Source organism: Panthera leo, chromosome F2 (assembly GCF_018350215.1).
Source record: "Panthera leo isolate Ple1 chromosome F2, P.leo_Ple1_pat1.1, whole genome shotgun sequence".
Lineage (NCBI taxonomy): Eukaryota > Metazoa > Chordata > Mammalia > Carnivora > Felidae > Panthera > Panthera leo.
In genome coordinates this window covers 58498893-58525363 of record NC_056695.1, presented here as the reverse complement: position 1 = coordinate 58525363, position 26471 = coordinate 58498893, and positions in this window count along the sequence as shown.

Sequence of the window (26471 nt, the reverse complement as noted above, 5' to 3'; positions counted from 1 at the left end):
TTTGAAAAACATTGAAAAAATGAAATATTGAAATATTGAAGACATGTAATTTTCACCAACATAATTCATTGAAGACATCATAATCACTCCTCTTATATTTGAACTTACAATTTCATTGTCAAATTCCCTGGACATTTCTTTTGCATTTTGATCATAATTGTGTAAAACATATAGATTATATAAGTTAGAAGTGACATTTTAGAATATTGAATTTACTCATGCACAAAAATGAAATTATGCCCTATTTTCTTTCTTTTTTTATTTCACCATTTTTGTACTCTCCTAAAGTATACAGTTTTAGGGGTCCAATGCAATTCTTCTCAGAATTACATTTTGGATTTTCACAGGTTTTATAGTACAGTATATATAGTATAGTATTTTATTTCAATACATTTCCTACTATTTTTGTATTAAACATTTCATTTAAATTTTTAGCATAATATACGGTTGACCTCTCATTAATTTTAGAATCTTTCCAGTGTCTTTCTTGTAAATTCTAGGTAGTGTCATGTTAACTGTTAGTAATGACTTTTTAATTTCTTCCTTTCCAAAGTACATTGTATACTATCAGTTGGAGAGCCTATCATTATCTGCCTTCTGATTTTATAAGAGATTATTCTAATATTTCCTGATTAAGTAAGCTGTGTTTGGAAATATATAATCTATTAGAGTGTGGGGAATAAATTTAGGAATTCCCTGAGTTTGCACCAATGGGATAACAACGCTTAGGATGGAAAGCCACCACAGGGTGAAAGCGCCCCCAGCGTAGAACAAAGCATAGAGCAAAGAGCCGCTTCCACAGAATGAAAGCATCCAAGAACGGGTAGAAGCAGAAAGCCCCCACAGCAGGGTGAAAATATCCATAGCTAATTAGCAAGAAAAATGCCTTGTTAACCCTGAAGTAGCATGCTCTACCTGACTTAGCCCGGAGAAAAGTTGAGATGAACAGACACAGTGCCCGGTGCCTGCAGGAAACGGCTGTGTGCTCCATGCCCAGACTTTGATTGGTATTGACCCTAACCCCTAACACCGCATACCTTCAAAACCCCCTTTCTCCCATACACGAGTTAATGATCACTGTTTTATTGTCTCTTTCTGCATCTCTCTCTCTCTCTCTCTCTCTCTCTCTCTCTCTCTCTCTCTCCCTCACGTTTGTGAGACTTCTGATCCTAATAAATATGGAGCAAGGACCCTTATTTTGACTCTTGTCTCCTCCTGGACATTAGTCGTATTCAGTTCTGTATCCACTCTATTGCTGGACAAGAGAGAACTTCAGACTCAAAGTCTGTGACATCAGGATGGGAAATGTTTAATAAATGATGCTATAAATAATATTTAATTACAATTTTGGTGCATCTTATAATGGTTGTAAACTCTTATAATATACAGATATAATATATATTTTACAGAAGATACCACTTCTGTAAAATATGTTCAGTGAAATGATTATATAATTGTGTGGAGCTGTGCTCCTGTATTTAAGAACAAACTTGGAAAGAAATTCAGAAAAATATTACTGGAGACTACTAGGTAGAATAATTGAATGAATAACATTTTCTTCTTAGTACAATTCTCTCTTTGACATCTTCTGAAATGACTATATATGATTTTATAATAGAAAAGAAAGAAATCAATGTTTTCTTTAATACCCACTGGAGAATAGAGATCATAGAAATGTTTAAGCATTATAGATTAATATCATTTTTACATAATAAATTAGAAGTATATTTTTAAATATATTTCATATCTCCTAGAATACATGGAAATGACAAAAAAAAATAGATCTTTGCCAAATGACTATACCAAGTCAACTATATAAATTTCTTCTGTGAATTTGGCATTTAAAAATAATATCATTATATCTACTTTAATAAAAAGATTAAGAGCATGGGATTTGGACTTATATGGACTTCAGCTCTTTTTGTGTTTTGTTTTTATTTTTTCTTTTTTGCTCTACTACTTCATATCCAGTTGTTATTGGACAAAAGACTTAACATTTCCAAGTCTCAGGATCCTCTGTTTTATAATGTGGATAAATATGTTATGCTTGAAAGCAATACTATGAGAACTACATGAAGTTAAAACGGAAGCCTGGCACTCAGTTAAAGTTAGTTTATTTTTGCTCTGTGTAAGTATTATTGCTATTATTATTATTACTACTGTTTTTTGAAGAATACTGACATCTGTTGATTCACTTTTTCTTGAATATTCAACAGGATCAAGTACCCTAAATGATCTAGCTCCCCACCCCCCCAAAAAGTAAAATTCCTATTTTTCCTATCAGGGATAAAATGAAAACATGAATGCATCTAATGTTTTGTCATTTATATGCACTTATATGTACTGCAGATTAACTCCAAGTCAATATAACATCATCCAAAAAGAAAGAGACCCATTGCAGTGTGGAGAGCGGCAAGCCTTTGGCTGAGTAGTTTGGAGAGAAGCAAATTTAGCATCATGATCTACCTAATTTTTATACTTCAGATTTTTTTGAGCAAGATCGAAATCAGATTTATGTATACCTCTCTTAATGCCACCCAACACAGTACAGAAACACTTTAAAGCTTCCAAAATATTTCCTAAAAATAGCTATGATACATTAGTATTCATGTTTTGTTCACATTCTCTATATTATCGTATCCTCAGAGGAAGTGAGACTTGGTATGCCAGAATATACAACCGTTGCTCTGACAAACTCATGAGCTGAAATGTTCCATATGCAAAGGCTCCCAGCCAATGTGCTATCCTGAGTTGATTGTATTGTTTACTTTACTATGGTTCTTCTCTCTTCCATTTAACTGGTGTCTAGTAGATGGTATAAATCACAAGGCCAGATAGAAGCAAGTCTGATACCACTGGAGCTTTCACAAAGGAACAAGTCTGATAATCAGAGGGTAAACATCTGGTGATTAGGGATTAATTGCTGGAAATATTTTATCAATGTGAAGGTCATAAAAAATATTAAATTTCCCTGATATGACTAAAATGTATACGATGAGTAGCTGGAAGAAACAATTGCCAAAAGTTCACTGTGGCTTCAGAAACATTGTGAGGTGGGGGAAATCCAGATCATCTCCATGGAGACTGTGCCATGATGACCCACAGAGTTAGTGCGAGCTCGTATTTCCAAAAGCATATCCACTGCTCTAAATGATGTATGTTCTGGTAATAAAGACTCTAGTATAAGGAAGCAACATTCCAGTTCTGGATGGTTAAAAGAACTGCAGAGTAAATGCATAAAAGAATCTGAGAATGTGGAAAATGTACGTAGTGGAAACTAGCCCTAACCCATACAGCATTACTTCTCATAGTCATTATCTGCTTTAAAGTTTTTAACAGTATCCTCGTGAGGATACAATTGAATATACATGTCAGAAATACATTATTTATAAAATACAATTAATTTTACATAATTGTGTTTTAATTGACTATGTAGGTAAATGCTTAAAATTTTTACTTAGCATAATAGGTTTAGTAATTTTCAGTGACAAATTCCTTTGTGCTTATAATATTTTAATTTAAATAATGCCTGTTGTAAATAAATATCTGTTATCAAAGATTCTGGCATCTAGCATAAAGAAAAATGATAAGCACTAGTGACCTCCCTCCATAATTCAGAAAGTTATTTTAACAAGGCTGTCTTTGGTATTTAGGTAGGCAACTTCCATATGCCATAGGAATTTAATGGAATCATGGGAAATCTCTCTATACCTTCAATTCTGGATATGTCAAAAATTTCCACCTATGGAAATTTTTATTTCATAGCTCTTTGATCTATATATTATATCCCATGAATCTATTTTTAAACTTTTCATACTGTGGGTAGAGTCTCATGGGGAACATACCTGAGTTCTACTTTCACATTTGCTTCCCTGCTTAAAATTATTAAGGAGGCATTATCTCTGTAGTATTTAATCTGAAAATCAAAATATCATTGAATCATATAAGGGACATTGTTGGCAAAGCTACAAGGACCGGGTAAAGGCTAGTGGTTTTCAGGGACAGAGGTGGAGGCAGAACAAGGGAGGGTTGATAAGTAAAGCACGGGACATTTCTGAGGCAGTGAAAGTAGGCGTCTGATACTATAATGGTAAAAAAATAACAAACCCATAAAATCGTACAACACAGCAAGTGAATTCTGATGTAAACCATGGATTTTACTTAGTAATAATGTATCTATATCATTCATCAATTAATTAATATTCATCAGTCGTAACAAATGTACCACACCAATGCAAACTCACTAATAGGGAAAGCTGGGAGGAAGGGATTGATTGTATATGAGAAGTCTGTACTATCTTTTCAATATTCATGTAAACCTAAAGCTTCTCTAAGAAAGAAAGTCCATTAATTTTTAAAAAGGATGGTGGGGCTCTTTTCCACTGATAACAGGGCTACTCATGCAGGTGGTAATTCAAGCACAGTTTAGAAATTTGAATGAAGGGTTTCACTCCCTCTAGGAACTGACTTATTTACTTTTCCACGTATCTGATCATTTGTATTTCATTTTACCCATCTCCTCATTAGTATTGTGCATATATTTAAACTCCTGGAAAATTTCCTTTGAACTAAATAGTGAAGCAACATATAACTCAATGCGTGACCTTCTTATAGACGCAAACTCCTCTTAGACTATGTAAATGTGCTCTTTCTCAAATTTTCCCCGAGCAGAAATTATAAAAGTGCTTATGTTGCAAAACAATCCTTTGAATTCAAAATAAATAGATTTTAGATGTTGAGAAAAAAGTACTTAAGTAGATAAGTGCTAAAGGTTTGTATGTTAGGAATCAAATTTGGCATTTGATGAATGTTGTGAAGTTGAAGCATGATAATATAGTAGTATTGGTAGAAAGATGCATTGAACTGCATATGGAACATTAAGCCTATATTCTATTATTAATCTCCTTGTTTTATCATTGACATAAAAAAAAAACAATGGCAAGAAACCATCACCATTATGATATAAATGGTTCCTCCTAGGATTATAACACATTTGTAAATCTTGCCTAATCTTAGGATACTATGTTATTTTATGTTTTGGCATGTGACTAACTTCAGCTGTACCAAAAATCTATTTTCATATTCAACATTCCAACATTCAACTTAGGAAAGAGTATTAATTCTTTTGGACCTCTGGTGAACAATTCATTTTCTTTGTTCATATCAAAATCTACTACTCTTTCATTTATTATTTTATCAATGACATCTCAATCTCTCCCAGATTCAATAGAGTCATATTTTTAAAGCTCATATTTCTGGAGTTGGTTCAAACTAAGTTTAACTTTTCAGTTAAAATTTAAAGAAAAGCAATCAATTCATTTGAAAGTTTTATTTTAAAGGACAAAAGGGCATGTATTTGAAAGTGTCTGAAAGAAAATATTGGTTTTATTTGATTAGATTTTAGCTTACTGAGAGCCAAACTACAGCATGCTTTGTTTTAAATTGAATTCAATATGTATCTACATTTATGTTTTTTCTTTCACTTTTATGCAAAAATAATGGGAATGAATTCTATTGTAAAATACAGAAATCAGGGGGGACTACCATGGAAGAGTAGTATGCTTGCCTCATCACTCAAACACAGCCAGATAAGTATCAAATCATTCTGATCACCCAAGAAATCAATCTGATGACTGACAAGACAAACTGTACAACTAGAGCGAGAGAAAGGGCCACATTATGGAAGGTAGGAGGTATGGAGACATAATTTTGGTGAGAAAAGGATTGTGGGTGTTGTGGATGAAAGGAAGCCCTGATTACAGGGAGACTTGAGAGAGAGAGAGAGAGAGAGAGAGCAATGCATAGGGGATGGCACAAGGAAAACATTTCCCCAAAGCCATTGACTGGGAAAATGAGAGGGCCTGATTATCATGAGTTTTACAACCAGTGGAACTCAAAGACTGGTTTTAGAGGTTCCCAGCATGCCTAGTGTTGACCCCAGCAGGCACTATGGTGCTCCTGTGGAAAAGGAGGACAGAGCTGGGAACAGAAGGCACAGTCTAAGGATCCCCGGGGACACACTGGGAGAGAGTCTCCCTTTTTGGAATGCATCTGGGAAAGGTGGTGTTGCCTCTCAGGGGACAAAAGAACCAGTGGGCAACATAATGTTTCCTCCCCCCACTTAGCATAGGGGCGGAGAATCCTGTTGAGAGTGGCTAACCTGGACATTGGCTTTTTGCTGTGCTTTACTCTAAATTCCAAGCTCCTATGCATTGGTGTGACTGCTCTTGTGGGACACACCTGGCACAGCATTGCCAGGCTGGCACACAGCCTGGACACAGACAGGGTGAAGGCAAGGATCTGAGGGATGCCTGGGGCACCTAGGGGAGATTGTTTGCTTTCCTGAGAGGGCTTCTTGGACAGCGGTGGGTGTGAATTCCTCTCTCTAGGGATAAGGGAGCTGGCTAGCACCTTTGCTCCAGAACCAGAAGGTGGGTCCCTCCCCCACAAGACTAGCACAAATCTGCCCACTCACACCAAGTCTACTGACTGTAGGGTGCTGCAAACTTCAGCTACAGAGGAAAAAACATCAGGCCTCTTTTAATAAGCAGACCAGAGCACACCTAGATAAAACTCACCACACTCTGGACAAAGGCCAACAACTTCCCACTGCTGACAAGGAGGAAATCTGCAGAGGACTGACCTGAGGGAAAGAGCAGCCAAAAAACAGCATCAGATTGCACACAGATATACCAGAAATATTTCCTGAAACACCAGGCCCTGGACATTACATGACTCTCTCTCTCTCTCTCTCTCTCTCTCTCTCTCTCTCTCTCTTTTCTAATGTTTCCTTATTTTTGAGAGAGAGAGCGAGAGAGCACATGGGGGAGGGACAGAGAGAGGGAGTATGACTCTCTTAATAAAGACATTAATCTCAGGAGCAGAAAACATAACAAACTTTTCTAAAACACAGAAGACAGAAACCTAGATAAAATGCCAAGCCAGAGGAATTCATCCCCAAAGAAAGAACAAGAAAAGGTCACAGCCAGGGATCTAATTGAAACAGATATAAGAAATACGCTCAATTCAGAATTCAAAACAACAATCATAAGGATCCTAGTCACACTTGAGAAAATCAAAGAAGACACCAGGGAGTCCCTTACTGCAGAAATAAAAGACCTAAAAATTATGCTAAAATAAAAAATGCTATAACAGAGATGCAAAACCAACTGGTTGTAATCACCACAAGTATGGAAGAAGCAGGGGAATGATTAAGTGATAAAGAAGATAAAATTATGGAAAATAATGAGGCTGAAAAGGAAAGGGAAAGAAAAATATTGGATCACAAATATAGACTGAGGGAACTCCAGGATTCCATAAAGCCTAATAACATTTTTATCATAGAAGTTCCAGAAGAAGTGAAGGAAAAAGGAGCCTATGCTAGCATATTTGAAGAAATTAAGCTGAAAACTTGCCTAATCAGGGGAAGGAAAAAAGACTTCCAAATCCAGGAGGCACAGAGTAGTCCCATCAAAATCAACAAAAGCAGGCCAACACCAGACATATCATAGTAAAATTTGCAAAGCATATAGATAAGTAAAAAATCCTAAAAGCCACAAGGGAAAAGAAATCCCTAAATTATAAAAGAACACAGACAAGGTTAACAGCAGATCTTTCTACAGAAACTTGGCAGGCCAGAAGGAAGTGGCATGATATATCAACATGCTGAATGAGAAAAATATGTAGCCAAGAATACTCTATCCAGCAAGGCTATCATTCAGTATAGAAGGAGAGACGGAGTTTCCCAAATAAAAACTAAAGGAGTTCATGCTCACTAAATCAGCCCTGCAATAAATGATTTCATGGTTTATGAGTTCAAGCCCCACATTGGGCTCTGCATTGATAGGGTGGAGCCTGCTTGGGATTCCCTCTCTCCCTATCTCTCTCCCCATCCCCTGCTTGCTCTCTCTCTCTCTCAAAATAAATTAGCTTAAAAAAATAAACTACTGTGTTCTACAATTTAGGCAGGTAAGGGATGGATCAAAACAAACAAACAAAACAAATAATGTCACATGATGTTACACTAAATTATAGTAAATAAAAAATTAATCTAAATGACCAAATTTGACCAAACAACTTGGGCAGTTATGCAGTTTTACTGGGAACCAAAATAGAAATGTTATGGACTATTTTAAAATAAAAGTGCTATACCTTTGGAAAATTGTAACGTCACTGGAAAAAAGGATAAATATATATAAGAAAAAGAATTTCATTTATAGTTGATTAATTGGAATGTATATTCAGGGAATTATTACTTAACTCAGAAATAAGTAATTCCAAAAAAACATCCCCTAATATATAATAAAAGACTAATATCTTTTTTGAAACATAGACTTTATTTTAATATTAGTTTTACTTCCATGTTTTTAATTTGAGAAAATAATAAATTCAGTATGTTCACTTAAAGTAGCATATCTAAAATAATTTGATTTTAATCTTATAATAAAATATATTTCCTCATTTATCGTGCCCCAAATTTTGTAGTGAAACTTAGAAAAATATTCACTGAAGAGTAAAACCATTAATTTTTGGATGGTATAATTTTGAATGATTTGTGGATTTTTTATAGTTCTTTCACTCTTTATTTACTTTTATTTTTATATTTAAAAATAATTTTAATGCTTATTTTTGACAGAGAGAGTGCAAGTGGGGGAGGGGCAGAGAGGGAGACACAGAATCCAAAGCAGGTTCCAGGCTCTGAGATGTCTGCACAGAGCCCAGCATGGGGCTTGAACCCACAAACCAGGAGATCATGACCTGAGCCACAGTCAAGGGTTTAACCAATGAGCCACCCAGGCACCCCTTGCTTTCACTTTTTAATATAAAGAATAAAACAGTTTAAGTTTAAATTATGAGGCTTGTTGTCCTTAAAAAATATAACCCCCAAAATATCAACTTTCTCCTCTTAAACTCCTATACTCTTCAGCAGTTAAGTAGTATAATATGAAGTAAACCTTTGGTAATTTGAAGAAAAACTTCCAAGAAGTATTCAGTAGAATAATTGTTTCACAACCTCTGAACTTTTTCTAGTGAAATCTGAAACTGCTCCCCATCCACAGAAAGCAAAGAGAGACCAAAGAAAGAGGCACAATACTCTAGATTGGTATGTGGCAGTTAAAGCAAGACAGGGGACTCACACATAAGGCTTGAAATGTTTTTCAATTTATTAAGACATGATATTTATTCCAGTTTTCTAATTCAACTTTAATCACATTTTTGTGATACATAAATGAATATTCTTCTATGTTATGAAGCCTTCAAATGTTATATTGTCTAGTTTCTAATGATTAATTTATTATTGATCTTGAATTACATGCCTCTCTAAATGCAATGTCTATTTTGTTACCTATCTTTACATTCCTAATAATATTGTTGGATGTTTCCCCATGTATTTAATATTTTTGAAATACCCGTTTTTGACATCTTAATCATTTTTCTTTTTTTTAAATTAATTTATTTTTTTAATGTTTTTATTTATATTTGAGACAGCGAGAGACAGAGCATGAGCAGGGGAGGGGCAGAAAGAAAGGGAGACACAGAATCCCAAGCAGGCTCCAAGCTGTCAGCACCAACCCCGATATAGGGCTGGAACTCAGGAACCGTGAGATCGTGACCTGAGCTGAAGTATGACACTCAACCGACGGAGCCACCGAGGTGCCCCAATCATTCTTCTGTTTTAAATTATTTTCTAGTAAACGAAGAGCAATTATTCATTATTAATTTATTTATATTCATTTTGCATTATAGTTACATAGTGTATTGAGCTATGCCTCGTGATCTTTTGTATCCTCAAGATAAATGTTTTTGAGTTCACAAATTTCGTCTAAGGAAAACACCTTATTGAATGCTGAAGTTTTACTTAGTGGTCTCATATACACTGTATTTAATAAAGTATTCAGTTTCATATTTGACCAAGGAATGATTTAGGATAGTATTAAAATCAGCAAGTTGATGGAATTGTGGAAATAATAGAGTTTAAACTTTTACTTATTAAATAGTAAATGAATATTGCACTTAAAATTTAATTTTAAAAATAGATAAACCTCATTGGTTATCTTTGAAAAATACTTGAGAACTAGTATTTGTTTCTATTTTTAAGACTTGTAAATAAATAGAAAGAATTTCTTTCCTAGAGGAACTTACCATGTTAATCAAATAATGAGAGCAAATTACTTACTACAGGAATTTTCCAACTAATTAAATGCAGGCAAAAATTTAGAATTCATATTGATTTGCAATCTGTTTAATAAATGAATCTAGACAATAGTTATCATTGTCTCTCAGTGTTACAAAGATACCTCCAGACATTATATTGCTCAGGATGGAAGTACCCATCACTACCCATGAATTATTCTTGCCAAGCAGTAAACAGGATTTCAATGAAGCTTTTTAACTATAGGTAATCCAAGGGAAGACAAAACAAAACAAAACAAAACAAAACAACAAAACAAAATAAAACATGTTAAAGGATATCAAAGGAATACAAAAAACAGAGATTATAGGACATTCTATTAGAATATTCCCTATATATTTCCAATAAATAGATTTTAAGAATAAAAAACCCAAAACACACTTAGAAAGAAGAAAGAAGAATCTATGGTGTAAAAGGGATTCAAGGGATATACACATAATTTGAATCCTGATTCAAAGTATAAAGGGAAGTGTAAGAGAACTAGTGACATTTATCACGTGATAAGTGATGTAAATGATATTAGCTATATGATAATATTAAAGGATTATTGTTGATTTTTAAAATATGATGTTATTATTTTTAATAAATCCTTATCATTTAGAGGTGTATACTGAAATACGTATGTATAAAATAAGATGAAATCTGAAATTTACTTCAAGATAGTAAAGACATTTGGAAAAGACCTTGGTGAGTAGATTTTCCACAAACTGATGGTAGAATTATATTATACTATTTTCTTTTCTATGAAACAAGTTTGAATTTTCCATAGTAAAAATACAAGAGAAAATAAAAGGTAAATCAATAGATAAGAGGTAGCTAAATATTTCCAAAGCTTTTGGTTTAAGGCCTTACACATAGTAAGTGAGAAGTGAACAAGTAAATCAATTAATTTAAAATCATTAAAAAGTGGTTAGAAAATATGATTTGTGAAAACTAACCTTTGGTAGTTTTATCATTTTCTATGTAACTTGGTGTTTTATATATATTTTATGAGTCCATTGAATATTAGAAAATAATTTTCCTTCCTGTGTAAAAGTTTATAACGCTATTATTTCTGTTTAGCTTTTATTAAAATCTCACTTGTTTATTAATTTATGCATTAATTGATTACTACCATTATTTTATACTAGACAATACATTTTGTCAAGCCATGTCAGATTTTACTCACCACTTTCTCAGTGCATATTCTATTGTTGGGTGGTGATGGTTGCTTAATAAATGTTTTATAAATGAATTTTTTAACACAAAGTGCTCCAGAAAAGGCATTAATTGGCAAAATATTCTTAGAAAGCAAAGTTACTTTCCCACTAAGGGGATTGAGTTTTAATATATTTTGTAATTTTACTAAACCTTGTACGCAAAGATTATAAATTACAATAATGATCTCCATTTAGGAAAATTAACATCAAGCAGTTCAACAGATAGCTCATTCAGCTCTTGGGTATGGTAATGAGGTTTAAGATGCACAAGAACCATTAAAATTGACTCATCCTGTATCGAATGTATCAAGAAAGTATCAAGAAAGTAAACAATCACTTACATGAGTTTGTAGAATTAGAAATATTTAAGCAGGAGCTTCCAAAAGGTAAAAAGAAACAAATGGAAGGATTAGGTAATAAAGATTTGTGTGTGTGTGTGTGTGTGCATGTGCATCTGTGTATGTGTATGTACTCCTGTGGGTTGAAAAGTAAGTGTTCTATCAGATTGTGCAGGTGAATTATTTAGCCCAGGAAAGTGGAGTAAAGGTGGTAGAATACAATAGTCAAAGGTGTGAAGGTGGTAGAATATAGTATCTAACACAAGGGTGCTCAGCAGTGGTAAAGAGATAAAGCATAAAATCATAAAAGCCGAAGTCAATAATTTGAGCCAGAACATTTTAAGTCTCAAAAGTACAATCCAATACTTCAAAGGAGTAAGTAATCAATTTGGTTTTGATACACACACAAGATATTTTATGGGACCCCTGCTGAGCTGTTTTATCACTCCATTACTTCTGTCATAGAAACTATTCTCCCTTCTCTCCCCTATACTTACAAAAATCCACATGGACACAAAAATGAACGTGGTGAATGCTCTGCAAGTATATTTGTGTAACTGCCATCTTACTTTCAGGCTAATTTTGCTGTTCTAGATGGGATTATTGACCCCACATGGGCCAATAAAGGCCTATTTGTATGTAAGCAATTGAGAGTTGAGGTTGACATTCCTAGCTCAGTTGGCCAGTCTTTTGAAAAGAGGAAGTTTTTCTACCAGGTGAACTCACGAGTATAGAAACCTGGTCTATGGAAAGAGAAGAATGTAGCAGACATCAGAGTAAAGGATGTAAAGAGATAGGAAGTAGGGATTTATTTCTCAGGGACTAGTTGCTCTGAACAGCTGCTCTTTAGAAACATGGGTCAATTATCCTAGGATGTAAACATTCTGCACTTGCTACATGATTTACTTTTTTTTCAAGTAACTGTGTTAAATAAATTAACTTGATTTTTTTGCTCACAATGAAAGATCATATCAACATAAAAATAATGGTAATAAATCCATATTTAGAATGAGAACTGAATCTTTATCAATTGGTACTTTGAGAGATGCAGAAAAAGTGAACAAGAGCAAAGATAGAGCTTAAAGAATGTTCTCTGTCAGTAATTTGAATTGCCTCAAGTAGAATATCCCTATGGGGGATTAGTGAGTTTAGAAGATAAGGAAGATGTGCTCCTTTAAAACTCCTGAAAGCTAGTGTAAGTCACTTACAATTGATTCTTGATGGTTTTCTTTCAAACTTTCCCTTAATATTGTTACTTTCTCTAAGTCAGCTTATGGACTTTTCCACATATTATCCACCATGCAGCTCTGTCTTTTTTATTTTCTGAATCCTTCTTAATTTTGTTAGGGCCACTCTGAACTCACTTGTGCTTAAGAATCTCTACCCTCTTGGGGCGCCTGGGTGGCTCAGTCAGTTAAGCCTCCAACTTCGGCTCAGTCCATGATCTCACAGCTTGTGAGTTCAAGCCCCGGGTTGGGGTCTGTGCTGACAGCTTGGAGCCTGGAGCCTACTGCAGACTCTTTGTCTCCCTCTCTCTCTACCCCTCCCCTGTTCATGCTCTGTTTGTCTCTCAAAAGAAATAAACATTGAAAACAATTAAAAAAAAAAAGAATCTCTACTCTCTTATCTTAATGCATTGTTATAGATTCATTTCATGGTCAAAGTAACTATTTTCTGCATGAATACTGACTCTCAAAATTCCAAGTTGCATGAGGGTAAACTTTGCTTTAAATAAGTATTCCATATCTAATTGTAAGCACTATGGAAGGCAGGGACCCATGTTTCTAGTCCACCATTGCTTTGCCAGTATGATTTGCCATAGTGGTCAATCATCAGTGGGTAGGTAAAATGCACTATTGGGCTGTGGATAAATTGTTCTCCACAGCACAAATTAGAAAATAGTATTTCATACAGCAGGTTATATTAATTTGCTAGGGATGCTATAAACACAGAAATGTTTGCTATGAACTCACAATTCTGTAAGCTAGAAGTCCTAGACCAGAGTGTCAGCCAGGTTGATTTCTTCTATGAAAATCTCTCTCCTTGGCTTGTACACGGTTATCTTCCCCAGTGTCTTCACATGGTCTTCCCTCTTTATCTGTCTATGTCCTAATCTTCGCTTCTTATAAGGACATCAGTCTTATTGGATTAGGCCCACCTGTATGACCTCCTTTTACCTTAATTGCCTCTGTAAAGGCTTTATATTCAACTGCAGTCACATTCTGAGTTACTGAGATTAGAACTGGACAATATGAATTCAGGGGGATGGTGGGTGGGGGTGGGGAGACACAATTCAGCTCATAACTCAGGCTGAATAAGAAGTGTTCTACTTTTTGTTATTTATCCGGAAAGTGTAACAGTCATGGAGATATCAAAAACCATACAGAAATAATTCAGACCATCTTGTCTTCTTGTTCTAGAATTCTGTGAACAGATAACTCGAGGGTACTATGTTCTTCGATGTAAATATTCCTTCTATTGTACATGTTACTGAAGGATGGTGAATGTATCATGGATACCAATATGGTAGGGATTCTCAATATGTTTTGGGATATGAGTAATTTGATTGAAGTTATAAGTCATCTACTCAGAAAATAAGAGGTATACACACTAAATACTCCAGAGAGCTTAAAAAACTTGATACATTTTTAAATGAGTGTACTCTGGGTTACAAACTCTAACTCTATACTGTGTCAACATATAAATAACAACACTTTCATTAGACCAAAACCAAATAGAAACAACAAAATATTAAAATAGGTCAATTTCAAAGTTGGAAGGATTTAAAAAGTTTTCCAATAATTTGTCCTATACCTAATCAATTAATGTATAAGCAATATCTCCAATGTCTCCTAATATAACTAGTTATAAAAGGTGTACCACATTCTCTGAAATAAAAAGAATTTGAGCTAAAATATTCTATTTTACAAATATAAGAAATAAATTTGATCTTGGTGTGAGAATAACTAATTGTCTATGCTAGTCATATAGGTACTTCATTATTTTTCTCTATTTTCAAAGGAAATGTACCAGGGATTCAGGCCCCTAAAGCCACAGCTTCAGATTTAAGGAGTATGATGTAAAAACTGAGTTATCCATACATTATATGTAAATCATAAATGTTTCAAAGACTTAATTCTTGTGTTTGTCAGATGTCCTGAATGAATATATTCAATACGTTATTTCTTACACTAAAACCTTTTCCTTAAGAAAATTGGGAACAAGTCATACTTCACTAGTTTATCGGAAAGGTGATCCTTCTGGTTTTCTCTGCTATTCTTTCCTGTCATTCTAAATAAAAACTGTTCATTCTACAGTAGTTTTAAAGGATTTGCTTTAAAAATAATCTTCCAAAGATTTAGAGCCTGTGGAGTGATCACCTCCATACTTTACTGGTCACAAGTCATTTTAAAGCAACTAAAACCATTGAAAACCAATCTGATAGAAATGTCCTGTCTGTGTAATCCTCAGGGGAGAATGTGGAAATTAGTCACCTAGCCTAACAGAAGAACTGTCTGCCACATAGGCATCATACATAAATAGTCCCCACAGGACTTTAGGGCAAAGGAAAAGAAGCCTGTGTCTTATAGAGAGAAGCACATTTTGCCTCACAAGAATTTGATATTTTAGGCATTTTAGAGATTCTTATTTAATAATTGGGGATGTAATTGGCCAACCAATTTTCTTGTGTCCGAAAAATACATATTTTAACTCCCAATACTCCTCCAACATTTTTTAAAGTTCTAATGACACCTCTAAAAAGAGAAAAGTACCTTTGTCTCCTGCTTACAGGATCAATTACAGCAGAAGTCAGAGAAGCTGGGAAAAGCAGAATGGAACAATGACTGACAGATGAATACAACAGAAAATTGCACAATCCATGAGATAACTGAGAATTTCTGGGTAATCATGTGTTCAAGAAGGAAGGTACATCACATAAGTGATGAATTACTAAATTCTACTGAAATCAATATTACAGTATATGTTAACTAACTAAAATGTAAATAAAAATTGGAAAAAAAAGAAAGGTAGGTCTCACACGATAAATATAATATGTGAATCTTGGGGGGCTGTGCCCAAATTCCAAAGTTAATTCAGAATATGAAGGGCAATTTCAGTCACATTGTCACTTTCCTTTTACCTTGGTGGCTCATCCACGACTGTAGGCATTAAAAAAGAAAAATCATGTGTCTTCTACAACGCTCTCCAATAATGCAGTTTGATATGGGAGGCCATTTCTTAAGTTCTTGAACTTTTCAAAACAAATAATGAAGCAGGATGGAAGAGGGGGAGAGGGTAGTAATGTTTCTGATGAATATATTTTTTAAAAAAAAAAGGCATTTTTGTATTTCTAGTCTCACTTTTATAATTATTAAAATTTTTGGAAACATTAACCATTTTGTCTGACATCTTCCTATAATGTAGTTTGCTAATTATCTTAATCAGAGTATGCAGAGCATAATTTAACATTTCTCTTCTAACTCAGGGCCTTCACATGACTATCAATTAGCATACTGCAGTAAGAGAATGATGCCTTAAAGGACTATTAAGAGGTGGAGGCCTTGTTATCCTGATCTAAATGGTGCCAGATGGCTGTCTAATTAGTTACTCTGCTACATCTATATGCCACTTCATAGTGCTAGTTGCTTTTGCATAATTTCAGTCAACAGACCCTACTCATTATTTTTCACATTATTTGACCCGGTGTCTTCTACACTCTAAGAGGAAATAAAATCACAAAACCGATTATACTTTAAGACTTAATTATTTTGATTAATGCACAGGTTTGTCTTCAGTTTCACCCAAGGAATAAAATGTTATATAAATATGACATTTATGTGCATCTGTGTGTGCTTGCCCCTACAGCCTTCAGATGTGCTTCAGAAATTGCAGATTGATGTTTTCAGAGATTAAATTTGGAATCCTGGGACATTAATGAATATTTGTTTTAGCATACATCTGAATGTTTTACCACAAATTTGTAATATGTAATCCACATATTAAACCCACATACACAAAAAAGAGTTACACCATGTATATATTTTCAAGACACTGCTACCAATGTAGTTAAAATCAATGAACTAAATTCATGTCAATGTTACACATGATGTTGTCTCTGTGAGTTTTAGCAAAATGAGACATATGCACTGAGTATACAGATCCCAGTAGAGTACCTCCCCGAACAATGATAACCATGTGAAATCATTTCTTATATTTTTTCTGAAAAAAATTCCTTGAGATGAATTAGTAGTACTCTAAATTTCAGTAGCTTCATATAGAATTACTTCACCTAACAAGTGTTGAATTCACAACTTTTGTAAGAGCTTTACAGTTATACTTTTCAATTGGCTCCAGCTTTTTTTATTAGTTGTTGTTATCTTTCTCTCCAAGCATAATGATCTTTCTACTCAGAAACAAACTAAATACATATGACTAATCATCTAAAAAGTGATATTTAGGGGTGCCTGGGTGGCTCAGTCAGTTAATCATCTGACTTCGGCTCAGGTCATGATCTTGCAGTTCATGAGTTCAAGCTCCACGTCAGGCTCTGTGCTGACAGCTCAGAGCCTGGAGCCTGCTTCGGATTCTGTGTCTCCTCCTCTCTCTACCCCTTCCAGGCTCATGCTCTGTCTCTCAATAATAAATAAATGTTAAAAATAAATAAATAAATAAATAAATAAATAAATAAATAAAAAGTGATATTTAGGCACCCCAATGTTTATAGCAGCATTATCAACAATAGGCAAATTATGGAAAGAAGTCAAATGTCCATCTGCTAATGAATAAAGAAGTGATATATATATATATATATATATATATATATATATATGTATGTATATGTGTAATACACACAATGGAATATTACTCAACCATAAAAAAGAACAAAATCTTGCCATTTGCAACGACATAGATGAAGCTAGAGTGAATTATGCTAAAGAAATAAGTTAGTCAGAGGACAAATACCGTATGATTTCACTCACATGTGGAATTTAAGAAACAAAACAAATGAACATGGGGGGGGAAGGAAAAACCAAGGAACAAACTGAGGGTTACCAGAGGGGAGATGGGTGGGGGGATGGGCTAAATGGGTGATAGGTATTAAGGAGGGCACTTGTGATGAGCACTAGGTATTGCATGTAAGTGTTGAATCACTAAATTCTACATCTGAGAGTAATATTGCATTGTATGTTGACTAACTAGAATTTAAATAAAAACTTGCAAGGAAAGGGATGCCTGGTCGGCTCTGCTGGTTAAGCTTCTGACTCCTGATTTCAGCTCAGGCCATGATTTCATAGTCATGAGATCTGGCTACACAATGGGCATAAAGCCTGCTTGAGATTATCTCTCTGCCCCTCCCTCGTTGGCTCTCTTTCACTCTCTGTACAAAATAAACAAAAACAAAAACAAAAAAAGCAAAAACAAAACAAAACAAAAAACCTTGAGGGGAAAAAGTGATATTTTGAAGTTATCGCTTTTGGGAAAGACAGACTCATCAGTTTATTAGAGATAAGAGTTTGTAATCATAGCTTATCACATTTAAATATAAGTTTTCCACCATGTTTGAATATTTCCAAAATATTTTGGCCTACATATTTTGATCAAGCAAAGAAGGTCAATATGTAGCATTTTCTACTACTCTTCTTGCTTTTGAAGTTCACTATTGCATGTTTTGCAGTGTTTATGATGGTCAGTTTCATGTGTCAACTTCGCTAGACATTTGTCCCCAGTTATTTAATCATATAGTAGTCTAGATGTTGCCATGAAGGCGTTTTGCAGGAGTGATTAAATCAATCAATTGACTTCAAGTCCTCCATAATCAGGATGGGCTTTATCCAGGAAATTGAAAGGCTTTAAGAATAGAATGCAGATTTTCTTAAGATGACATTCTGCCTGTGGACTGAATGGAGTGAAGCTTCGGCTCCTGAGAGTTTCCTGCATAGCTAGCTAGCCAGCCAACACAATTAAGTAAGTCAATTCCCTGCAATCAATCACATGCATATGGCAAAACCTTGACTGATACAGTGCTCTTGTGTTTTGTTTGCATTTCGTCACGGTCTCAAGAAAAAAAGAGCATGGAGCACATCTCATGCTGACCCTGAATGGCTGTCTGAAAGCTGGTTACTTGACTCTGATCATTTTCCAAAGCAGAAGAGCTACCTCACCTTCCTCTACCTTCAATTGATGCCTACAACTGCAGTTTACCATCCTCCCTTGGTCAGTAAGATAAACCTTCATTACAATACATTTAATGTAATAATTACTTATTCTTGAGGCGCCAGGTGTCTCAGTCAGTTAAGTGCCTGACTCTTGGTTTCAGCTCAGGTCATGATCTCATGGATCATGAGCATGGAGCCCCATATCTGTCTCCATGCTGATGGTGCAGAGCCTGCTTGGGATTCTCCTTCTCTCTCTGCCTTAGTTTACTTGCTCCCGCACTCTCTCTAAATAAATAAATAAACTTAAAAAATTAAATAAAAACTACTCTCATATGTCTGTTTATTAGACTTTAGTTTTTTGTTCAAATAATAACCTCTCTACGTCTGAACATAATTTGGGTAACTTGGGCTTATATTTACAATACATAACTGCTATGCTACAATGTTTTTGAATCCTTTGTTATATATATAGGTCTTTGGAAAGAAACAGCAAAAACTAGCAAAAAACAATAACCCTGTTTGTTAGCCTATCTCTGCCAGTATCACTGTAGTTAGTGTGTTTATTTTAGAGAATGTCTTCCTCTCCCCTTCCTATTCTGTTCCCACACCAGGTACTCCCCAGTTTTAAAATCCCCCCCAATCTTCCATGTATCTAAAACCAGCAAGTATTTCTCTTGATGTAGCAGAACTTTTAGGGTTACTCTTTTACATAGTAAATGTAAACCATTTGTGTTGTGAAATATTAAATAATAGTGGAAAGAAGGACAGCAACACTACACATACACAGGCATACACACGCGCGTGCACAGACATGCACACACACACACACACACACACATAACCATTTTAATTATAATCAGTATAAATAGGTATACTTTTATATCCTGGTTTTCTTTTTAACTGTTTTATGAAACTTTATCGCATATCATTACAGTTTATTCCTGTAAAATAGCTAATAGTTGAATATTTTACCACATTGACATACATTTTATTTAATCCCATTCTAGTTACCATTAAATCAATGCTTGTTTATAAATCTCTTTCCCTCTCTGATATCTCTTTTGATTAAATTCTTTAAGAAAATTTCTGTTCAACTAGAATAAATATTTTACGTTTTGAAAAAATACCTCCAAGCTTATTTTCAGAAAGTCACTAAGTTTTTATATTTCCACTAATGACATATACTTTCAGAAGTCACTCCATGTAATAATATAAATAAGATGAAAAGTAAAAAATATCTTACTATATTTATAAATCACTAAATAATCTATAGTTTTGAAGTCATTCCAAATAATGATTGTTAACAGTCTTAAAAGTTGCCTCATGCACCTGAGGGCTTTGTTGTTCACTTCACTTTGACAAATTCACTAAAGAGGTTACAGCACCACTGTATATCCCTCACTATAAAGAACTTGCTAGAAGATAAAATGGACTTTTCCTGAAAGCTAATGCAAAGACCACTTTATGCAGAGAGAATAGAAGGTGATCAACAACTTTGAAGGATATAGTAAAAGCTGTGAATATGATTAAAGCATTGAGACTGAGGCAAATCTCTGGTTCACGAGAAAAAAAAAATAGGCAGGCAATTCAAGACTGCTTTATCAATATTCAGCTCGTCCCCTGTTGAGTAAAAATGTACTCACACAAGATTTTGATAAGAGAAATGAGATAAAAAAATTCTTTCTGATACTGATGAGAGTCAAGGCTATTTCTATATTTTAAAGTGTCTTGCTCAAGTGAGGCATCTTAAGAAAAGATTTAGAATCTTGAATAGTTTTAACATTTCACTTCTTGGCTGAAAGCTCATTTAATTTTAAGGAGAAAATCAAGCTATTTTATGAAATGATTCAAGAACTTGACAAATTTTCAATATTTAAGAATTTTCTTCATTTACTGCAGAAAGAAATTGGTAACATGTTATTGGACAAATTTTTAAAAAATGTTAATTCAAATCAAAGTTTGAATTAGCAATTTTTTTCACAACTAATATTTGAAGCACCCACTTTTCCAGTTTGTTTTGTTTGTTTGTTTGTTTTACTTAAAAAGTAACTAAATCCTCATCTATATTTTACCACAATATCAATATCTATATACTCTCACTTGCTACCATCCATAATGCCATATAAATGTGAGAATTTTCTAATTCAGTGACATAAAGAATAGGACAGATTATGTAGATATAATTTTTGAAAACATGTAAAAACACACACACAAAGTTGACTGAAATACTACTCTAAAGTCGTTTGGCCTGGGTCAACATATTTTTTATGCTTCTATATGTAAAGTTTATAAAACTGCATGTTTTAATTCGTGATAAGTATTTCCCCCCAAAAGATTTTGTTTCTTTCATTTAATTTTTACTTTTCATATCTGAGGTCATGCTCCCTGGAGAAGAGACTCTGAGACAGAAATTCATGTGCAGAAGGCTTATTGGGGGAAACGTTTAGTAGTAATACTTGTAAGAGAGGATGAGAAACAAGATGGGGCAGACAGAGAAACTGCAGTGGTTACGTTACAAACAAACAATCCCACAGGTAGCTCAGGAACTAGGATATCCTTTCAGAGTTGCCTTTCCAGGTATAGAGGCCAGGCTTTCTTACCCCATTGTGGACTACTTAAATTTAACCGCATGTGGGCTGACTCTGATAAGAAGAAATTTCTTTCGATGGCTCCCTCAGTTAAGGCTGAGTTAAAAACCAAAAACATTTTTTGTATTTTGTCTCATTACTTTAAAAATGAATAACTGTACACTATTTAAGCAAACTTAAAATCATAGTTTTTTGCTAAATTAGTGACAGTAATTTTGAAATGATTGCAAATTTTTATTTTATTTACCCCACTTTTTCTGAACTTCTAGTATATATAAACAATGGTTATTATAAGGTAACAAAAACAAAGTATAAAATATAAAAATATATAAGGTATAAAAATGCAAAGCAATACTCATGCTCTAAAATAATTCTGAGAAGAGATGATTGCTCAAATAACCATAATACATTGTACTATTAATAATTGAAGAGTCATTGCAAATCAAGTTCTTGGTTATTCCAAAGAGAAACATCCATTATAGGGTTCAGAAAAGTTTTGTTAAGAGTTATCATTTGTTTGACTTCTTAAAAGAATGAATAGAGTTTTGAGAGGCACGGACGAATATGAAGATCATTCTAGGCAGAGCGAAGTACATTAGAAAGAAATAGAAATGCCAAAGTGCAAAGCGTTTTTTTGAAACAGCGATTATCTCAATTTGATGAGACATCAAGGCATGTGAACAAAAGTAGTGCTAGATTGCTAGACAGATTGTTCAGTCCTCATATGTCAGAATGACTTTGTACTCAAGTCTTGGGGGCAGACAGGGGAGTGAGGCTGTAATGACACTATCAACAAACCTCTCTTCTCTCTGTTCTTGCTCTAAGCTTCCACAGCAAGCTAGCCAATGGTCCCATCCATGTGAGCTCTAAATTACATGTCTGTTCTGACCACTTCTACTATGAAAACCACAGTATCGTCCTCATCTTCTGTCGTCTGGACTATGGCAGTCACTTCCCAACAGGACACATTAGGTTACCACTTGTGTCCATATCATCCATTCTCCAGACAGCAGGCAGAGTCATCTTTTAAAAATACAAAGCAGATAATTTCACACTCCTCATTCTGAAGGCATCCAGTGACTTTCCATGACACTGAGATTTTAACAGCCAAAGGCTTGACCTGACCTTCTAGGCCTCACAGAATTTGTTTCCTGCCTACTTTTCTTGTCTTCTCTCTTAAAAGATTTCCCCTTGTTCATTGGTCATTCTGGGTATCTTACACTCTCCAGATTGTTGCATTTGGGACATTTGCAGCTTTCTTTTCTGAGCCCTAATGGTCACAGGGCTGTTACCTTCTCATCACTTCTATGGTGTCTGAAGTATCCCTCCACAAAGAGATCTTTGCTAAGTAAGCATCTAAAATAGCTTTCTTAGGATCATTCTCAATCAAATCTCTTCTTTGTGACATTTTTATTCTGTTTATTTACATTTATTTTCTGCCTTCCCCCAAGAACGTAGTCTTTATGAAAAAAGTCCTCACTTGTTCTCCACTATGTAAACAACATTTTAAACAGTGGATGTGTTTTTAAACAGAGGCCATAGATTATTAGCAAATGATAATAATATTCGTTATAAAGTATCTATAAAATTGGGATATTTCGTAGAATTTTAAAAACTGTGAAAATAATTTGAGTCTCTTGATTAATTATCCTTTCAGAATACAAATCCCTATGGTTATCTAGAGGTTATTTTTAATGTATTATAAATATTTAGTAATTGTAAAAATCATATATAAATTAAACTTCTTAATAAAAGTGTGCATTTTTCAGGCAGTCTTTCCTGAAGGACTTAGGAATGATGTAAGTAAGGGGAAAAAATACAAATAAACAAAAATGTGGTTGATTAAATTAAAGTTACGTGAACCATCTAAAAAGGGCAAAATGACTAGTTGGACTAGAAAGACCTAAATGTTAGTGGAGAATATGTCAACTTACATAAAGAATATACATAACAGAGAAATATAACTCAGTTAAACAAGCACAAGAAGGAGTGCCTGGGTAGCTCAGCTAGTTAAGCGTCCAACTTCAGCTCAGGTCATGATCTCATGGCTCGTGAGTTCCAGCCCCACGACAGTCTATGTGCTGACATCTCAGAGGCTGGATCCTGCTTTGGATTCTGTGTCTCCCTCTCTCAGCCCCTCCCCTGTTCATGCTCTGTCTCTCAAAAATAAATAAACATTAAAAAAAAATGTTTTTTTTTGCACAAAGAAAGAAAGTCACAGAACAGATATTAGCAGTATACATCCAAGCTCGGACAGGAGTGTGTTCTGAGTTAGAAGATCTGTAGTTAGGCAGGGTCCAAAAACACCTCTAAAGAATCTTTGAAATAATCTATATGTCAATCTTGAATTCATAATTTTATTAACACTAACTAACTGTCTTCATCCTGTGCTAATCAAGCAAAACTTGGCTTATCTTCCTTCCATATTGGACCAAATAGAGGGATTGAATGGGTAACTTAAACAGACTTAAATATTCCAGCACCTGTGACACTTATATATCTTATGGTAAATTAATATATTGGCATCAGGCTTTTATGCTTATTTTATGTAAATCCACTTCGGAGCAATGAACTTTCCCTCTGTATGCTGACAAAATCAGTTTCTAAGCCAGAGGGAAGATCCAGGACTCTGGCAAATCTACCGAGGTAATGAAGGCCACCTCGTGAGGCTTTTGGGAGAAATCTTAAGGTCTTTGCCTTGGGGACATTGACTTTTGCTGAGTATACCATAGCATTTTCTTATTTTAATCTCTGTAATGTCTCTCCTTTAAATTTTTTAAGACTGCCTTTTAATAGTAGAAAAGAGGAATATGTTTTAAGTAATCTCAAGATTTGCGTGTCATTTTGTAGTTCATAAGTGAGGAGATTTTTATTTTCTTTATTTTATTCAATCATTAAACAAACATACTTTTATTTATCTTCTAGTACAAGATAGACATTATCCCTGAACTCACAGAATTTATGTTTCAGTTGCATAGGTGAAAGTTAAACTAATTATACAAACAAAATTTTAATTAAAATTTTGATAAGTCTTATACAACAGAAGTACTGAGGTGATTAATGATATTTTAGGCTCCAGGAACTGTAATTTTAAAACCTTTGTGTAGGCAGGAGCACAGTCTATTTGAAGGACTAAAACATTAGCTAAAATAAAATGCAGAAGGCTATAGGAAGAGTGCATATGAAATGGCTTCTATGGGTAGAGGCATGAGGATATTGAAAAATTTAGAAATGTAAAGTTATAATAGTGAAAACGCCTTGAATTTTCTGATTTCCCTCTTCTAATTTACATAACATTTAAGGACAAAATAATGAGCCCCAAAGATGCCCTTGCCCCAGTCTTCAGAACCTGTAAATATGGTACTTTACATGATAAAGGGACTTTGTGTACATAATTAAAAATCCTGAGGTGGAGAAATTATACTGGTTTATCCAGATCAACCTAATATTGTCACAAGAGTCCTTATAAAGGGAGGCAACAAAGTCAATGTTAAAGAGAGAGGAGATGGACAAAGGAAGCAGAAGTAGGAGTGATGCCCTTTAAAAATAGAGGGAAAGGTCATGAGTCAAGGAAGGAAAGCAGCCTCTTGACACGGGAAAGGGCAAAGAAAAACATTTTTCCCTAGAGTCTCCAGAAGGATGAAGCCCTACCAAGACCTTGAAGTCAGATGTTGTACTTCTAGCCTCCAGAACAGAAATACAATAATAATATACATAATGAATAATAAATGTGTTTGGTTTTAAGCCACTGAATTTGCAGTAATTTGTTTTAGTAGCAATAGAAAAGTGGTACAACATTATGTAGTTTGATTTCTGTATTGTTAAAGATGGAGAGTTTTATATAACTTACTATAGTAAACCCAAACTAGAATATCGGCTCCCTGGGGCATGAGGCCATGTTTTGGAATTCCTTATGATCAAGTTATGTCCATAATACATTACAGAATTTACTTGCTAGTCAACTCAATGTAACAAATTAAAATTTTTTAAACCTAAAATATGTTCAGGCTATTGGTTTGTCTCAAAACCAATTTTTAGTTCTTACTCCACTACTGATTTTTATTAGTTATATAAGGTTGTCTAAGTTAAGGAACATCAGGATAGGACCTTTATATAGGGCTCTCCCTTCCCCCCCACTGCCTTTTTTTTTTTTTTGTCAAATACCTTTTGTAGAAGTTTCCAGTAACTATCAATGTCCCCCAAATTCATACCTCTGCTTCTCCTAGTAGTCTTGCTTTTAGAATCTGATCACATTTATTTCACTTAGACTTAACTTTTATAAGATATATGACTTAAAGTAAGTTAGTTGATTTTAGTTTACTTATCTATAAAATACAATTCAAGTTTTTGTCATAGGTTTGAGATGATTATCAACTAATATTGTGCATATAAAGTAAATGAGCAAAGTGTCTGGTGTGTAGGTGGTGTTAAGTAATCACGGTTGTTTTTCCATCTCCCCCCCTTCACATCACACCTCTCCAACTGCATGACTCATTTATTGGGGAGCATCTCTAGACGGGTTCTCATAAGCAATCAAACGTGAGACTGTTTTACATACCAGAAAACAGAGATAAAGTCAAAAAGTATGTATAAATGAATGCCAGTATGTCAGTATCAAATCAAGCTTGTAGAACAGAGTATTTGGAGAGTGGATCTTGGTGTACTTGTGAGTTTTACACTGGATGAAATGATAATTCATCCAGAGGCATTAATATTGTCTCCTTCCATTTCATAGTCAGTGAAATGTCTGTGCAGTGCAACATCATGAGACAGGAACTTTAAATGTCAGCATCACCTACTGTTTCTGAGGCAAATACCTAAAATGAACCAACTAATAGTTATTGGTACTAAAAAAAAGATTAATGTGCCTGACACTGTATTGATGCCAAAGAAATACTACATGGTTTATGGAATAAAGGGTGGAGGATGCAAAACAGAGTGTATTTGTAGCATTCATCCATGTCAAATGTTGCCTAGGTGTTACTACTTTTGTGAAA